At 48.0% G+C, this 18,165-nt stretch overlaps 1 protein-coding gene across 3 annotated transcripts in view; it reads left to right on the top strand.

Annotated features, from left to right (window-relative positions):
- Positions 1 to 18,165, top strand: part of KCNJ1 (potassium inwardly rectifying channel subfamily J member 1) — a 31,302-nt gene that overhangs the window by 4,947 nt on the left and 8,190 nt on the right. For 2 of the 3 annotated variants that reach the window (XM_073904048.1, XM_073904047.1), the window contains one exon: positions 9,017 to 9,168. The gene's annotated coding sequence lies outside the window, so the exon portion shown is untranslated. Of the gene's footprint in view, positions 1 to 9,016; positions 9,169 to 14,056; positions 14,209 to 18,165 lie in introns of those variants that run through there. The other variant, XR_012381606.1, reaches the window with a different exon arrangement.

The following is an 18,165-nucleotide window of genomic DNA, read 5'->3' as shown; positions in this document are numbered from 1 at the left end:
GAAAGAAAGAAAGAAAGAAAAAGAAAAGGAAGGAAGGAAGGAAGAAAGGAAGGAAGGAAGGAAAGAAGGAAAAAGATGAAGGAAAAATTAGTGTGGAGACATATAGGAGGTAGACACCTAAAAAAGTCAACAATAAACGGGAAAGAACCTTAAGGTCAAAGGGCTCATAGGAGTCCATTCTAGGCTCCAAATGGAATGATCCTAAGCCATCCTTGCTGAGCTTATTATGAAGAATGTCCAGAGAAAGTGTCCCTGCCCTTGCTGTTACCTTGTCAGAATCTGTGAGCAAATAAAGAGAACATGGCCCTTACACATGAAACTCTCTGGTTCTGTTTGAGGAGTAACAAAAAAAACCCAAAATAGTGCAGAGACTGGGCAACTTCAAGACTATCGAGAGTCCACAGATGTTCGACCCCAAGTAGTTGCTCCTGGAAACTCTTATTAAGGATTCGAGCTGTGAATATAAAATTCAACCCAATAGCATCACATTAAAAAGCAGAACGTTGGAACTAACTTTAAACAATCATTCTAAAGATTCATAAAGTCCAGCTCACCCATTGTGCAAAAGGAGAAACTAAGGTCTAGAGGAGTGAATTGACTTGCTCAAAGTCCCCAGGAAAAATACCGATCTGAATTCACCCCATGTTGTTTTGGGTCAGTAGCTTTCTCCCTCAAAGAAGTCTGTTGTTATTTTCCTAAAATTGTTCCCAGGATGTAACAGTCTGCCTCAGTGGGCATGTGCGCATATTATGTCTTATAGTTATTAAGCCTTGTAAATTTTGCATTCTACTTAGACACGTCACCCCCGTATGCTTCTAAGAGAAGATTCTTCTTGAATACTCTATGAGATACAAGCCAGAAATTTCCATTTATTTAGAATTTCCCCATGTCCACCACCCTACCTCACTTGCAATTACACAAACACCATTGTTTCTTGGCTTGCATTCAGGAATTGTATTTAACAGGGTGTATCAATGTGGCACCATATCCCCAGGGAGCAGATTTAAATATGCAACACAATGCGATTGAAAGCAACAGGTTAATACTGTCTTTGCACTTAGAACAACCAAAGCGCTCTCAGGTGACTACCCCTAGGGGAAGACTCATGGTTCACTGCCCTTGATTAAATTCTTGGGAGCTTTCTGGCTCTATCCAGTTCTGCCATTTGTCCTTGAGGAGCTCCACAGAATCTGGAACTGTTGCTAACTCTCACAGGAAAAGACTCCCTGAAATTTGGTCCCTTGGAGTTCAAGTCCAGTGATGTTATGTTCAGAGAGATAAGAGTAATCCCAGTTTTGTGCTGGACGGTGCCGTCGACCATTTCAGGGATCAAGGTATTCTGATGCTGCTAGGGATCTGGACCGCTAATGAATTATGCATATAGTAGAGACAGCTCAAATCGGATTCAGAGATAAGTCACAGGAATGGTCCGAAGGTCACCTCAGAAGGCCTCTGGGGAAGTCCACACTGTGTTGGGCCTTTCTCAAGTGTGAAGACACAGTCCCTATGCTGCAGAAGTTTCGGTCTCACTGGAAGGACAGGTGTGAGTGATAGGCATGAGTGTGGCACATTCTCACTGATGGGGTTCTCTTCCTGAGTCTGTTTCTAGGTTGGCCCCGGGTGAGGTGGAGTGGTTGAGGATAGAAGGCTAGTCTCCTCTCACAGCCACTCCATCCCCTCAGATGGAGGGGAGAACAGAAGCCCTGAGAGGTCCTAACTAATGCTTCCCTGGACCAGGTCTGAGAAGAGCTTCAGGGGCTCGGGCTTTTCATGCTCCTTCGCTTTGCCCAGATCCATCGTGTGGGAGATTCAAGGTTTCCTTCCAGAGCCATCGCAAACGCTCACCACTGTTAAGACTCTGATGAGCTGAAGTCCACTGAGGAAAGAGGCTAGCTGAGAAGTGGAGAAAAATGTGCACAAGATTGGATTTTATTCACCTTTTTATACATGTGTTCTTTTGGCTGCGTGTTTCCAGCCTGTGGTGGGCTTTGCAGTTTTGGATTTCTACAGACAAAGATGCTTCTTTAAGTGTCTAGTGGCAGTGAAGGGAGGGGTGTGGTAAGGTGAGGGACGTGTGCCAGTTCTGGGCTGGCGCCTGGAGCAATGTGAGTGGGGAGATCCAGCACTCGGGGCACGAAGTGGCCCCATTCCTCCTGAGGACTCTGCCTACAGTGGCAGGGAAGTGAAGATGGGAAATGGGTCGTCATTTGAGAAGGTTGGCCAAGGGTGGTGGGCTAAAATTGCTTTCCAATATAGGCAGGGGCTGGTTTTCTCCTACCTACTGAAGACAAGATGACCATGGATTCAAACCTCAGCCTAAGAATTTGAGTAGATATCAAGGAGAAGCTTGGGCCGTAGAGGTGTTGAGAGTCAGGACGAGATCTCAGAGGGAACTGGAGTCCTTATGGAATCATGGAGCCCGTGTCCATCTGTCTGGGAGGTGGTTCAGGGCTGCTAGCCCACAGGCAGGGCATGACTTGGTGCTCTTGGAAGTCTCTTCTTTTCCTGGGTCCAGTAAGGGGGCTTATCATGAGCTCTGACTCTCGTCTTGTGCCCTCACACCACAGACATGAATCCTCAGTGACGCCACTGTGTCTAGTGGCTTCAAGGAACAGATATGTGTTTCTAATGATGCATAGTGTACGTGTGTCTCAGGGACGGCCACTTCTGGCTGCCGGGGTCTACAGGATAAATGAGCCTTACAGCTTTCTTCCTGCAGGAAGACCCCAGAGGTACCATAAAGCCCAGGCAGCCAATAGATCAAGGCTTCCTCCCACCTCCCCTGCCACCCGCCCCTCTGTGCCCTGCCTGCTCTTGGCCCTAATGCTCAAGGTTCTGACCTCCTTGTTCCTGAATGTTGGCTGCTCTGTTCTAAGTGCCCCAGCCCCTCTAGTGGTGCCATCCCAACCAACCCGCCCCCACCTGGCCCGATCATCGGCTACTGGTGAGTGCTCCTGCAGGAAGCAGACCTCTTCAGTCCCCTCGGCTGCCCACTTCGCAGTAGCGGAGTCTGGCAGAAGCCAGCCTGCAGTGGGTTCTGTCTTTGCCCACTTAGCCATGTGGGCAAGGGGGCCCCGGGGACTCCAACAGTCAGACCATGGAAAGGCTAATTTCCAAATGCAGATACGGGAAAAAGCCAGGCATATTTTATTGTTGACTAGAGACCAGATGCCCGGCCACCCGAGGCCCTGCCTGTGACCGGGGATGGAGTGGAGGCACAGAACCCAACAGAGAGAGGCTGCTTCCACCTCTGCACTGTGGACTCTCCTGCCCCGGGGTCCGTAAAAGTAATCCCACTGTGCAGGGCATGTTTTTGCTTTTCAAATTCTAGTCAGGGCCAGCAACGTGTCCCCCATGCCTCAGCGAAGGAAATGATGGCATCAGGCCCGGGTCACATGAGCTGGTCAGGGTAGAGCTGGGTCCCCCGGTCTCCACGGATCTTCCTTGGCATCACACCTGGGTTTCAGAACCTCTCACCTTCTGGAGCAGCTCCAGACCGTTTCCTTCTTTCTGCTCTCCTTGCATCTTGCTAGCTCCTGGCCCTACAGTGAGAACCTCCAGGCTATGCGTCCTCGGGCCCCCTAGTCAAGCTGGTGTGGAGCCCAAAGACCCACCCCTGCAGTGGCAGTGGGTGGCTTTTCAATATTCCAATTGGTGATACCCCCACTTTTCTTCAGAGAGAATCTTCTGGAACACCTGACCTAGCGATAGCAGAGAGACTTCCCGAGCTCCTCGAAACTTCTCTTCCTGCAAGTCACATCCACTTTTAAAAATGCATTCATTTTTCCATGTACTCTCCCCATCCTGCTACACCTATGAAGCGTCAGGCACTTACTTGAGGCAGATAGTTATTGCTTCTGTTTTAAATTGTCAACATAGGCAAGATTCTTCATTGGAAAACTGTTACAACATCATATCATCCTTTCAGTCAAAAGGTTCTTCCTTATGTCTAACTGAGCTCTCTATTGCTACAATTCCAACTCACTTTTATATAGTCTGTCCCTCATCCACCTGAATTTTCCCAAACCCGACATGATTTTATCTGTATGGTGATCCTGGGAGGTAGATATTATTATTATTATTACTGTTATTTGACAGATGGGAAAACTGAAGCTTGCTCCCATAGGGTGGAGGAAGCTCCTTTCAGAGCTCTCCAGGTTTTCTAAGTCTGCCTGAAATTCCAGAACTCCCTGAGCAGTGCCTTGGGCAGGTGCCAGTAGGGAGCGAGGGAGCCCGCCTGGCCCGGGTGGGTTTGTGAGGAGGCCGACTTTGAGCTTGCCCTTGACCCCAGTGAGTACTTTTCATCTCTCTTCTTGGCATTGCTACCCGCACCGGCTTTGGTGCCCCATGCCCTCCTGATTACTGATACTTGTCAAGGTCACCCCGGTAACTGTGGCTTTCTTAACCCTTCGCACGATCTATGATTACCAAGTTTATTTGGTTCCTTTTTATTATCTGTCCAGCACTCTCCACCTCCCTGAATAGCAATCTTGTTCATTCTATATCCCAGGTGCCTCGCACAGAGCCTGGCATGTGGTGGACTCTCAATAAGTATTTATCGACAGAGGGACAAGGAAGAACAAGAAAAAGAAGAGCAAGCAAGAAGGATAAAAAGAAAGGAAACAACTGGAGGGCCTGTCTTTCCCGCTGGCCTTCCTGCCTGTCCTCCCTAGCTGTGGGCGTCGGGATTCATGCGTCATATGGGCCAAATCTTATGGGATTTGTGGTAGAAGGATCTAGAAGACTTGGGTTCTCATCCCAGCTCTGCCTCCTCTGAGCAGTCTAACCTCCCTATGCTTCACTTCCTCCCTTGTAAAATAGAGATAATGCTATCTACTTCATGGGGTCACTGTGAGGAGTAAATGAAATCATTTCTGCAAAACCAGTTTCTGGCACATGGGAGATATTCGGCAAGTGTCGTTCTCTTTTCTCTGCAGTAATTTCAACCTTCCAACCTCAGTCCTGCTAAGTAAAACCAAACCCTACAGTATGCCTCCAACCACATATGAGAGGCTATCTGCCCAGCTGGTATGAGGATCTTGTAGAGAATACACAGCCAGCCTTCTGTCTGTGCCAAAGAAAGTCACATTGAAGGAATGCATTTTAATGAGTTTCTTCCAGTAATTAGACCCAAGGGACACATATACCAGTTGAAACTACAGTAGGCTGAATTCTAACTTTCTAGCTCTGTGAACTTGGATTAATAACTCGGCTCCTCTGATCTTTGGTTTTCCCCGCTATACTCTTGGAATACTAATGATATTGTTTATGTCCTAGAGCAGTTGTAACTGTTGAGTGTATGCGTGGAGAGGGCCTGGAACGTAGTAAGGTCCATAAGTGTTAGCTATTGTTGACCCATGGGTTAGAGGAAAAACTACCCCCATACTAAACTAGATTCAAGAAAATGTCATGGAACCTTTATTAATTGCCAGTTTCTTTTATTCATCTTTTTGTTTTGTTTTGTAAGGAGGCTCCACGCCCAGCATGGAGCCCGATGCAGGGCTTGAACTCATGACCCTGAGATCGAGACCTGAGCTGAGATCAAGAGCCGGCCACTTAACCAACAGAACCACCCAGGCGCCCCTCCTTTCGTCTTTAAATAATATTGAAAGATACAGCCTCTTCCTGTTTTCATTCATTCATCACTCCCTCCATTCCACAAACACTAGCTGTAGCAGAAATCTGTGCCATTCTAACAGTGGTTAGTTGTCAGTAAAGTACGGTGGTGTGTAGTTGACTTATGTAATGGCTCTTCTCTGTATCTTTCCTTTCAGGGCTCAGCACTGGATCGCACACCTCCTGCAGGAGTGGGGCTTTTCTCTGGGCACTTGTGCTTGGCCAGTAGCTTGCACTGTCTCCTCGCTTCCAGTTGCCCTTGCACGCTGACAGGGGCCAGCCCAGCGCCTTGCTGTGCTCTTACTCTCTCCATCTCAGCCACCTCTTCAGCTTCTCCAAACTTTTGCACGTGGCTCAGCTGCTTTAGCACTCTTAAAAACTTTAAACCCAAGACCAAGTGAATCCATGCTAAAAACAGGTGGTTTTCTGATCATGTAAAAGAATTCTCAAAAACATATGCATTTCTTATACACATTTCCAAGCACAACATTGGGTTCTAAATACATGAGATATATGTGCCACTATGCACTGTAGAAAATCTAAGCTTAACTTTGAAAGACGAGAGAAAAAATGCCCGCAAATGCACGCAATGCTTATGAACATGCACGATCTCCCTGCCACCTTTCGGCATTGGCATTTATGAATTCACCACGTGTCATCTTCATACCATCACTGGATGTTTATTTGGTCATTAGTTAGGTGAGCAAATAAAAAATGTGTTCAGCTGCAATTTATTTTATTTTTTTTTTAAAGATTTTATTTATTTGAGAGAGAGAGAGAATGAGAGATAGAGAGCACGAGAGGGAAGAGGGTCAGAGGGAGAAGCAGACTCCCCGCTGAGCGGGGAGCCCGATGCGGGACTCGATCCCGGGACTCCAGGATCATGACCTGAGCCGAAGGCAGTCGCTTAACCGACTGAGCCACCCAGGCGCCCTGTTCAGCTGTAATTTAGAGGAAAATCGCTTCTCTCTCTCTCTCTCTCATGTGAGCAGCCCAGTGGGTGCTGTGGATATGAAATGGTAAACAGATCAGACCAAGTCCCCACACTGTCCTTTCAGTCAGGGGAGGACACGGACTTTCACTCATTCGAGAAATACTCGTCGAGTTCCCACCATGGATGTGGGTGCTGAGGATGCAGAGTGAGGTGGCTGTTCTCCGGAAGTGCACGTTCTAGCAAAGACGAGATAGACAGGAGATAAACACGTAATAAAGAGGAGCACAAACAAGATGACATCTGTAGTGATAAGAGATGGGAAGAAGCTAAAGCAGAATGGAGTGGCAGGGTTGGCAAGGCAGGGGGCGTCACCTTAGATTGGGTGTTGAGGGGCCTTGTTGCTGGGGATGGTGTGGCTGAGTCCCGAGTGATGTGAAGGAGCTGGCCATGGGAAGACCCAGAGCAGGGCTTTCTCCAAGGAGGGAACAGCACGTTGAAAGATGAGGGCAGGACGTGGCATGGCATGTTGGAGCAGCAGAGTTGGTGGCAAGACCATGATATGAGGTGGGGCTGGGGAGTATGGCAGAGCCCGGGTCATACTGGGCCTTCAGGTCATAAGGGCGAGAGGAAGCTGAGAGGGGCTTCAGCAGGACAGCCACATGATCTGCTTTGGGGAATGTATCATGGGGAGGAGGGACAGCCAGCAGAGAGATCCTGTAGCCCCCTTAAGAACGTACGTGGTTTGGAAAAGGTGGCAGCAACAGGGGTAGGGTGAAGAAGACTGATAGGTTCTGGATATGGCTTTATTGAAAGAGCAGACGAGGCTTGCTGACGAATCTTGCTGAATGGGGATGAGAGAAAGAAAAGAGAGTCAAGACTGAATCAAGGTTTTGCCTGAAGTAGTGGGTGGTTGTACCATTGACCGAGCTGAGAAAGGCCCCAATTAAACAAAATCAATGATAACATAGGTTGTATTAGGTGCTAAGAAGGCAAGTAGGAGGGTAGTAGGAACATTTTTGGGAGAATTTTCAACCCAAGATGATCGTACCCAGATGTGTTGCCCCGGTACTCGGCGGGGAAGAGGCAGCTTTCCCCCACCCCCAGCCCAATCACAGGACCTGAACCCCTGCTAAGAGCTTTTAGAGAAAGGTGCCATCACCAAGCCCTGAGCTCCAGCTGCCTCTGGATCTGGAAGTCTGGTCATGCTAACCTCAGAGGAAATTCAATTGGTCTGGCACAATTGTATCTTCATGGTCTAATCTAATTTCATCGATTTATGGGCAATCTTTTTTTTTTTTTTTTTTCTGGTCCTCAGGCTTTCCTCCCTTTTGTTAATTTTCCCCTAGCAGCCAAATGGACAAAATCTCCCTCTGTGCCTCAGGTATACAAAGATAAGCCTCATCGGTCCCCTTTCAAGCAGCCTGGAGCATGCTATCTCTCCTTCCCAAAGGTTCTGGTGGGAGAGCCTTCTCGATGAGCTGGGGGTGGGGGGGTGAAGAGGTGAGGGAGGCAGAAGAATCCTACCAAGGCCTGGCATCTCCCCCAGGCGAGACTACGTGCCCTTCCCAACATTTCTTGCGCAGCTCATAGAGGTCCTGCTGGTCCTTGAGCCAGCCACTTGCTCAGATCCAGACATGGGAATTAAAATTATTCCCTAAGTGTCAACTCAACCTTTGGCTGCCTCTTTCCCAGGCCTCCTTGGCCCTTGAAGCAGAGGGACCTTATTAAGTTTTTAATGTGTGGGACCCCCTGCTGGGTGTTCTTACACTGATTCCCACCTCAGCACTGTGAAACAGGTGTTCCTAGTTCCATTTTTTATGATGAACACTCAGGTTCAGAGAAGCAGATTCATTTATTCTGTTGACAAGTAGAAGGCATAGAGTCCAGGCCAAGGTCTACAGCACCTTCCAGCCCACCTCTTCACTACCTTCAGGACATCTGTGAATCCCTCCTTGCTTTGTCAACCCCACCAGCTGGCCTTTTGCAATGATGTTCTCAGTTTTTGTGCTGCCCACGGCTTGGACCTCACACCCTCCCAGTGCCAGGGAGCCACAGCATTTTGGTCAGTGCCAAACCCTGCAGTCAATCTCTTCGCCATTGTTACTGGTCTTCCTTCCATCCTGTCTTTCTCTATCCTGACCAGCGCAGCACAGGAAAGCCTTAGCAAGATGGACCATGGCAGGACGAAAATGATGATGGGAAAACCCATCACTGAAAATGGGAACATTTATTGGGAATATGGTGGGCGTATGGAGGGACAAGAACCAGAACACAGAGGCGTTGGCTGGAGGGTACCCCATGCAGGTCTGGGCAGAGCAGCAAGACAGACAGACACATCTAAAAGAGAAAAAGAGAGAGAGAGAAAGAAAAAAAAAAAAGCAAACATAAACAACTCACAATGAGCTCTAGGATCTTTATTGTTCCTCAGCTTTTCTTAGTGACTTTTCTTTCTTTTTTGTTTTCCAGGCTTAATCGATTACATTGGGAAACCAGCTGTGTAAAAACGCAGGCGGGCACTCCGTCCCGGACCAGTCAGCTGCGGAACTGGAATTCGGGGCTGACCTAGGACCACGGGTTTCAAGGCCAGAGACTCCGGGGCGCCTGCACCCACTCTCCAGGTAGACTGGACTCCTTTCTTTTCCTAGGAATTAGTGCTCATAACAGGACAGGGGCTATACCTCAGTTTCTTCCCCCCAAAGCATCATTTATTTAGGATACTTGACAAGATCAGCTTTGGTCCTGATACTGTGTCATCACACAGGTCCCTAAGATCTATATTAATCCAGGTGAGGATTTTTTTTTTTAAGTTAGGCAGCTGAAAATACAGACAGGGTGGCCTGATACATTCTTTCTTTCTCTTGATAATGGCTCTTGTTCAGGAAGCATGCAAGGAAATTCCTAAAAAAAAAAAAAAAAAAAAAAAAAAAAGAGCAAGAGAGCGAGAGAGAGAGGGAGAAAGGGGCCAGCCTCCAGGAATGCATAGCAGGTGGTTTTCTGTCATTCCCTGCAGAGGCCCTGAATGTGGGTTCCACACAGCTCTCCGCCTCAGCGGACAACCACAGAAGCACCAAAGACCACCTCCCCCCCACCCACCAAGCCAATCAATCATTCTCCATGTCCCCTTCGTCTCTCTCTTTGGTGTGTATGGGGCAGAAGGAAGGAATGATATGGGAGGGATGTGGGGGCGAGGAGGGGCTTTAAAGGGTCCCATGGGATTCTGGCCTGTCTATGAGATAGTGCTGAGCCTCCAAAGAGGTTGGTGTAATTAAGACTTGGTTATTAACGTTACTGGCTCCAGGAATAAAACAAGGGCCGTGGGTAAGGAACAAGATGCTGGGAAAAATGAAAATAAAACACATACTGAGAGGAGAAGAGAGAGGGAATGGATGAAGCTGAGCTCCCAGGGGAGCACGAGAGGATGAACAAGCGATGGGGGACATGTGAGCATGGCGGGGGTGGTGGGTGATGCATGGAGTGAGGTCAAGACCCCCTCTGGGCATCCCATCAGATAGCCTGCAAGTCCGTGGACCTGCCTGCTTTGGGGAACTGCAGACCTGCTTTGGGGAACCGTAGGCACATGACTTTGGCCTGACCCCCAGGCCTGGGAGGTGTGAGGGGCGAGTGGGCAGGGCTGAGATGACCCTTCACCCGGAACTGCCAGGTCAGGGTCATACCAAGAGTGGTTCTCCGTTCCGAGGAGCCCAGGGGAGGGTGCAGAGTGGGAGGCACCAACATTCTGCCTCAACAGCTCCACCGGTCACTACCTGGGCAGGCTGGGAAAGAAGAGTTTCTCCCACAGATGTGGGGAGAAGAGACATCTCTCCAAATTCTAGTAGAGTTCTTGTTTAGGAGTGAGGACAAGCAGAAGAATCTTTCTGTACCTCCAGGGCCCAGTAAACACCTAGCATAGTGCTTCTGGCTGGTGCTGGAGGGTGAAGGAGGAAGGAGTTTGTTGAGTCCCTACTGTGCAATAGGCCCCTTACATGTGTACTTTTTTTCTGTATAATATAATTCCCATACTATACAATCCCTCCACTTAAAATGTACAATCATGGTTGCTTAGCATGTTCACAAAATCGTGCGACCATCACCATATCAATGTTAGAACATGGTCATCAGCGCAGAAAGGAAGTTCATACCCATTGGCAGGCATTCCTCATGCCCCTCTTTCCATACTGCCAGCAACTACCAGTCTAACTTACTCTCTCTGCAGATTCGCCTAGTGATGGAATAATGCCGCTTCTGCTCCTTCCACTTCGCAAAGTGCTTCCAAGACTCTTCCGTGTTGTAGTACTTTGTGCCTTCTTTATGGCCGAACAATATTTCATATTACCGCTGTGCCCTGTCTTACCTGTTGATTCATGAGTTGATGGGCATTTGGGTTGTCTCCACTTCTTGGCGCTTGCAAATAATGCTGGTATAAACATTTGTGTGCAAGTTTTTGTGGACATTGTGTATTTCCCATTTAATCCCCATAATGACAAAATGGGTATTACTGTCACTGATTTATTAGGAAAAACTGCAGCTCAGAGAGGTTAAATAACAGTTTTTGAGACAGGAAATCTTCTTTTGGTTGGGTTTGATGAGGCTAGAAGGGCCAAGAAGGGGAAATGGGGTGGAGTCCCACTTCACCTTACCAGGTCATTATACACACCATTGAGTAAAAAGAAACGGCAGGAATGAGAGAAATTGCGTCAGCAGGGCCGCTGTGGGCCCCGAAGGCCTTCTTTCGGGAGGCAGGTAGCTCTGGCATGGCCCTCAGGTCTGGGAAATGTTCCCCCTTTCCTGCCCGCCTCCGCCTCCTCGTTTCAGCGGCAGGGGTGAGGATTGGTCAAGAGCAGGTCGGCACAATGGCTGGAGTAGCTCATCGAGCTTGTGAGGAGTCAGGAGTCAGGTCCATTCCGAGAGTGTGCCTGGGGTGGGCTCGGCCTGGCGACAAGAAGAGCCGCAAGAAGAGGAATTCAGCATGGGCCCAAGGGCGGCTCTATGGCATGGAACGACAGGGTCACTGAGGCTGCTGGCTCTGCTTCTCTCTGCCTCCGGGGCTTTCCCAGAAAGTACTTGGACATGGGAGTGTGGGTGGTGTGCCGCCCCATTAATGCAACTCTGATGGTTAGGCAGAACCCAAGCCAAAGCTGGTAATCATTGACCCTCAGAAGCTCCCTGGGGCAGAGCAATAGAATCAACAGGAACGCTGGATCTCCAGCGAATCCCCTGCTCTGTGGTTTATCCGTGGGCCTTGCCCTTCTCATCACCTTTCCGGGAAGCCCGATGTTCCTGCAGCTTGGACACTGGCGTAGGGAAGCCCAGAATGAAAGTCATGGCAGATAATAACATCACTGGGTCTGTCAGTGGGTTGCAGCCTGTTACTGGAAAGGAAATTAGAGTTGGAGGTGCCGATACTGAGGATATTAAGGGCTTTATCACGTTCCATGTCCAAGTGTTGTTGAAGCTCTTTCCAGCCATTTGCAAGGTGTTTACGAATATCCCCATTTCTCAGATGAACACACTGAGAGGTTAGGTAGCAGCCAGTGTTAGAGCTGGTAAGTGACTCACTCCAGATCCAAACCCCACATACCCACTTCTTCAATCTTAACCTGGGAGCCACTTGAGGCAGCTCTGATAGGGGATCTTAAACATAAGCTAGGATGTGAGAGGAGAAGGCATCCAGAGTTTCCCTCCAAACTCAAGAACCTGGTGTTCTGTGCCTTGTCTTTTGCACATCTATCAGAGCTGGGCTATCCCACCAACGCGACACCCTTCACCTTGGGCACAACATCATGAATTTTAGTCCCCGGGTGCCATCACTCAGGTTTTAGCTGAATTGGGCCCCTATTTTAGAAATTGTCAAGGCTTGGAATTCTGTATGTTTTCTTAAAAACAAAGTATACGTTCCTGTCGCAGGCACCCAGGGAAGTATGTTCAGGATTTCCAGTCCACAAGGAATTTGTTCATTTCTGGGCTGGAAAGACTGGGTCCATGTAACACCAACCCAAACCACAGAGAACTAGAAGGGTCACCCTAAAAACAGGATCTCTGCACTGATAACAAATACAGCTTTTTTTTTTTTTTAAAGATTTTTATTTATTCATTTGACCGGGTGAGAGAAAGGGAGAGAGCATGAGCCAGGAGAAGAGGGAGAGAGAGAAGGAGAAGCAGACTCCTTGCTGAGCAGGGAGCCTGACACGGAGCTCAATCCAGGAACTCTGTGATCATGACCTGAACTGAAAGCAGCCGCTGAACGACTGAGCCACCCAGGTGCCCCAAATACTTTTTGTAAACATTTAAATTCTTTTACTCCATCCTGGTGCCATTTGAGGTGGGTGGCTCAAAAGATGGAATTTAAGAATTATTTCATTGTACGTGTGCACAGTTGTCAGACAAACAAACTCCCCCCAACACATACTTTTACAAGATAAACAAGTGAGAGGATGATTATTTTATTTGCAAAAATCATTCCTCACTTTATAAATAATCCAGTAAAGGATTTTTAAAAATACCTAATATCTTAACGCATATGTAATATGACTTACTATATACAAGCGACTTCTGTTCACATACCTTTTTTTTTTTTAAAGATTTTATTTATTTATCAGAGAAAGACACAGCGAGAGAAGGAACACAAGCAGGGGGAGTGGGAGAGGGAGAAGAAGGCTTCCTGCGGAGTGGGGGAGCCCGATGCGGGGCTCGATCCCAGGACCCTGGGACCATGACCTGAGCTGAAGGCAGACGCTTAAAGACTGAGCCACCCAGGTGCCCCCACATACCATCTTTTGAGAACACCATACATTGGTTCCAGATTATATATCTAGACCTGGACATGGAGTTCTTTTGAGGAGACGTGAGAATAAAAAGGCCATGAGACTAGAAACATCTTTGTATACCTCTTTCTGGAACAGAATAGAGGAACATTCAATAACTACAAGGCTTGAACAAAACAATTAATAAGCTGGACCCAGAGACACAGAACACTGCTGGCTGCAAACATTCTTTTCAAGCTTGCATGGAACACTTCTGAAAATTGACCATGTACGACAAGACTAGAAACATCTTTGGATCATTGTGTTAATTCCACTTTCTGTCATAGGTTCATTAGAATCTAGAAGTCAGGGGTGCCTGGGTGGCTCAGTTGGTTAAGCATCTGCCTTCAGCTCAGGTCTTGATCCAGGGGTCCTGGGATCAAGTCCTGCATGGGGCTCCCTGATCAGTGGGGAGTCTACTTCTCCCTCTCCCTCTGCCTCTTCCCCTGCTCCCGCTTGCTCTCTCTCTCTCTCTCAAATAAATAAATAAATAAAATCTTAAGAAAAAGAAACTAGAATTCAACAGGTAGGATAGTGACCCTCCAGAGGTCCGGCCTGAGTGCATGGGAGGGGTCTTAGAACTGATCCTTCTTACCCCTTCCTTTGTGGAGGGGTCCCAGTTGCTCCTTGGAAGGACTGATTGAAATTTCACCCAGGATCTGTCCTCTTGCTACAGACAACAACCATGTCTGCTGTGTTTTACCAGGTGTCTTTCCTACCGGGCTTCCACCCCGATCCTGGGTGCATCCTGACAAAAGCAAGTTGGCACATTCCAAGCCCAAACCAGGGAGCTCTGTTGGCCACTGCAAGTTTCGGTGATACTTGGAGCTTTGAAAGTCGTCTCCTGCCCCTCTTCAGACAGAGGCAAGTGGCTTGATGCTCACATTGACTTCTCTGTAAACAAGGCAGCGGACCACCCAGGCTAGAAAAAAGCCAGATAAGGGTTTGGTTATGGGGAGCCCGAGGCCACATGGCCCAATCATCTGCCCAGTCCTGGTGCTGTGGAGCCCGAGTCCTGCCATTAGAGAGCAGTGTTAGGCTCTGTTCCCCGCCCCAGGTCCCCTTCTGAAAACCAAGTGCTTTGAGTCGCTCACACCTTGCTGGAGCTGTTTATTTCCTTGACAAATGTTTATTGAGGATCTACTGGAGGCTGACACTGGGGATGTAGCAGTGGAGGATATGGTTGAGGTCAGAGCCCCCAAACCAGCACAAAGCTAAATGTGTAAGTTGAAGTGACTGTAAAAACTAACCCGCCCGGCCCAAAGTAATGAGTGCAGTAAAAACTATTGTAAGAGAAAGGAACCTGATTTAAATGGGGAGTGTGTGGTCAGGGACTCTTCTGTCTTTGAGAAACTGACACGTAAGTTTCTTTCTGAAAAATGGCCTTTAGGTTGAAACCAAGTAGCCAGGCTGGGGTTGGGAGGAGGAAGAGTGGAGCCCCAGTGTTCCCCATGTGTCTTCCTTTGTCTGTGTCCTTGCTGTTGCCCAGGCATGACCTTGGCCACTCAGTATTGCTGAACTGACCAACTCCAAGGCCACGGTGCTTTGCTCTCCCGCTCGAGCAGTGAGGACACCGGGCTCAGGTCACCATCACTCGCAGAGCCTCCTCTTCCACTGGGGAGGAGGCTCCCCATCCTCCCTCACTGGCCTCACTATCAACGAACTTCTGACTGGGGTCGGTGAAGTAACTGCACTCTATAGATAATTTAGAAATGTCTCCAAATGGAAGATGTCATTGCCATAACTTCAGGCCATCACCAACAGTTGGCTCAAGCCAGGACAATCTGTAGAAGTTTCCGAAGAAAACACCATGCTTGACAGTACGTCTTCAGCTGCTTCCACACTTGCGTCTTAATTACTTTGGCATCATGACCCTTTTCGAACTCTGCGCAGCATTATGAGGTCCTTCTTGTGGCATGGGGGCCTGTGGCCTTCTCTGCCAACACGCACCTGTGGATCCAAACCAGTTGGCCCTGGATCCTCTCCATGGGGCCCCCACGGCCTCGAACACACTCTGCCTCTCTCCCCTTTTCTCGTGCTTTTGTCCATGCTTTTGCTTGTCCCTGGAAGCCTATCCCCTGTCCACCAGTCCAAACTCTCCTTATCTTTTCAGGTTTTGTGTCTTCAAAAAAAGGTTTTGTCTCTTGCTAGCTCTTACTTGCTATGTGATCTCTGCACTATCACCATTTCTGGTGCATAGTAAGTAGGTGCTGAAAAAATGTTTGCCTTCCCTCTACATTGTTAGGTAGCTGTTGTGAGTACGCCATAGGGCTTAAAAGCAAGGGCTTCTCAGTCAGGCAGATCTAGATTCTTCTAATCTTTGCTCTTTGGGCTTTTTGCTTTGTGACCTTGAGGAAAATTGCTAAACTTCGCTGAACCTCAGTTCCCCAACTCCTAGGTTTATCATGAGAATTCAACACCATAATATAGGTAAAAGATTTTAACTCCTGTGCCTGGGCCAACATCGGAGGAGGCTTTCCGGACCCCAGAATTTCACGGCTCCAATGGGGCACCATTTGCATTGTGCTCTAGAGGGCGCTGTTCACACAGAATGCAGGAGTGTGCGACTCCGTGTCCTAAAGCGCGCAGCAGGGTACTGAAGCCCTCCATGGCATCTTAATAGCCATTTCCCACTCTCGGGAGACTTTTCTCTGCCCTGGTCTTTCTCTTCATTCAGTTTGAGATGTGCATCTTTACTTTTACCTCGACTTTCTCTGTTAGCTGCGGCTCAGTCCACTCAGACCCAATCAAGCAATGCCTTCTTGGTAAAGAGCTGAACTCCCTGAAGTTTAGAAGAGAAGAATTCTTAGAAAACCTTTGGAACTGAAACCAAGTGGATCCACCTGTGTGTCTGTGAGTTTCTCTTGTCTTCTAGTGCCCTCTCACTCCGCTGTCACCGCTCCTCACAGCCCCCAGGGGCGTGTTGCTTTCTCTCCAAAACTGTGAGCCCGGCAGGGATGAAGTGACTCCTTTTGGTCATTCTTCGCATAGCTGAGACAGGCTAGCATTTCCTAAGTACCTTAAGGGACAATTATGAAGAACAATAAGGAAACAATGTTGAAAATACACACAGAATAAGCATCCAGCTTCCAAAGTATCGGTTCCTGATTCCACAGCAAATGCATGTTGTCACCAAAGGCTGGGAAGACCCTGCAGACATCTTGCTTGGGTCCAGCTTCACTAGCTCACAGGCTGACTGAATTAGTGGGAACATCACACCTCTTGACATTTCCTGCTAGGATCCAGTCCACGCGCCGTGTAGAAATAGAGGTCTTTGTGGTGAGAGTATAATTATCTCAGGATGACCAGTGGTCGTGGTCAGCAAGATAGCTAGCTAGAACTTAAAGCCTGCATCTGAAAAATTTTAACTCCTCTTCATGACTTTTTGTATTTAAACTTGGTTATTTCCTTGATTCTTCACATCCGGATACAAAAGCAAACAAATGTGTAAAGTGAACATATGGCCTGTAAAATGGCTTTATGACTTCTTAGTTACACCTTTTCTTCTGTGTGTTCTTCTGTCCTTTAGTGGTGTTAATGCATCCCAGCCGAAGAGCACCAGGAACACCCCTGTAATTGAGCAAATTGGCTTTTTGCAGTTAGTGAGAACACACACCATGAAGAAATGTGGGGAACCTCCCTGGGTGCTAGAAAATACTTAAAGAGGATTTGGGCTTGTTTAGGTGATTTGGGGAAGATTTAAAGAAGCAATGCTTTGCTCTGGGTTAGATGTCAGTAATTCAGAGTAATTCTATGAGTGATTATGTCAATAAATCTTATCATTTGGAAGGGGAGAAGACTGGTGGACAGCGAACGTCATTATTGGTAAAGAAGCAGCGATCACTTCTAATAGCCCACGTAGGGGGATTTGGGTCATTTTTGTGGTTTGGACAACGTTCAGGTTTTTGTCTGTGTTCAGACCTGACTACAGAATGGTCTTGTCTGATGTCAATGTTTTGCAAGAAACTATTCGCGTTGAACAGAAGAACACAGAGCCCTAGTGGGGAGAGCCAGGAAGCCCCTAGCAGTGCCAAAACCCTTTGCGGGGTGCATATGTGTCTATATTCAGTAATATGATCAAGGCCTAGTCAATGTCTGTGGTAGGAGAAGGACAGCGTCACGCCAGGTACCACCACACCTCTGGGCAGGCTTGTTAAGAATCATTCTTGTTCTCTGTATCTTCTTTCCTCCTCTGCAAGATAAGCCTTCTGCTGTGGTTATAGACAAAGCCTTTATAAAAACACATTCCCCTTTCCCGGGTCTTTGGTTCCATGTGGGAGGACGGGCTCTGGAGCCAGTACAGTTCACAGGCACTCTGGTGCGACCTTTGTCACTTACCTACAAGCCTTTGCCTTCACCTGGCTCCTGTCTCCAATACAGCCCATTTAACTCCACACAGCAGAGGCTCCAAATGGCCTGGGTCAGTGACACCTGGGTGAACTGTGGCACACATTTAAATTTGTGGACTAATAATAACAGTTCTTACTATTTATTGCCTGATCATTATGTTCTAGGAACTTTACCTATGTGATTGCACTGAGAACACACTGCAGTCTTTGAAAGTGTATTTTAATAGCCATTTCACAGGTGGGGACACGGAGGTTCAGAAAGACGGTGTGGCTTTCTCAGGGCCCCTGGTCATTAAGCGACAGAGCTGGTGTTCAAGTCCATGTCTCTGCTTACCCAAGCTGGGTTCCTTCCACCTGCCACGCTGCCTTCGGTTATTACCTGGGCCACGAACACCTGGACCAGGTCCTCCCATCCTCTCTTAATCTCCGTGCCTGGCACACCTGTGCAGTTATTCCAGTAATGCTA

The sequence above is a fragment of the Callorhinus ursinus genome, unplaced genomic scaffold (genome assembly GCF_003265705.2).
Source record: "Callorhinus ursinus isolate GAN/ISIS: 27379988/994484 unplaced genomic scaffold, GSC_fseal_2.0 scaffold19, whole genome shotgun sequence".
Classification (NCBI taxonomy): domain Eukaryota; kingdom Metazoa; phylum Chordata; class Mammalia; order Carnivora; family Otariidae; genus Callorhinus; species Callorhinus ursinus.
Note: the sequence above shows the minus strand (reverse complement) of the source record. Positions and strands in the feature narration are given on the sequence as shown.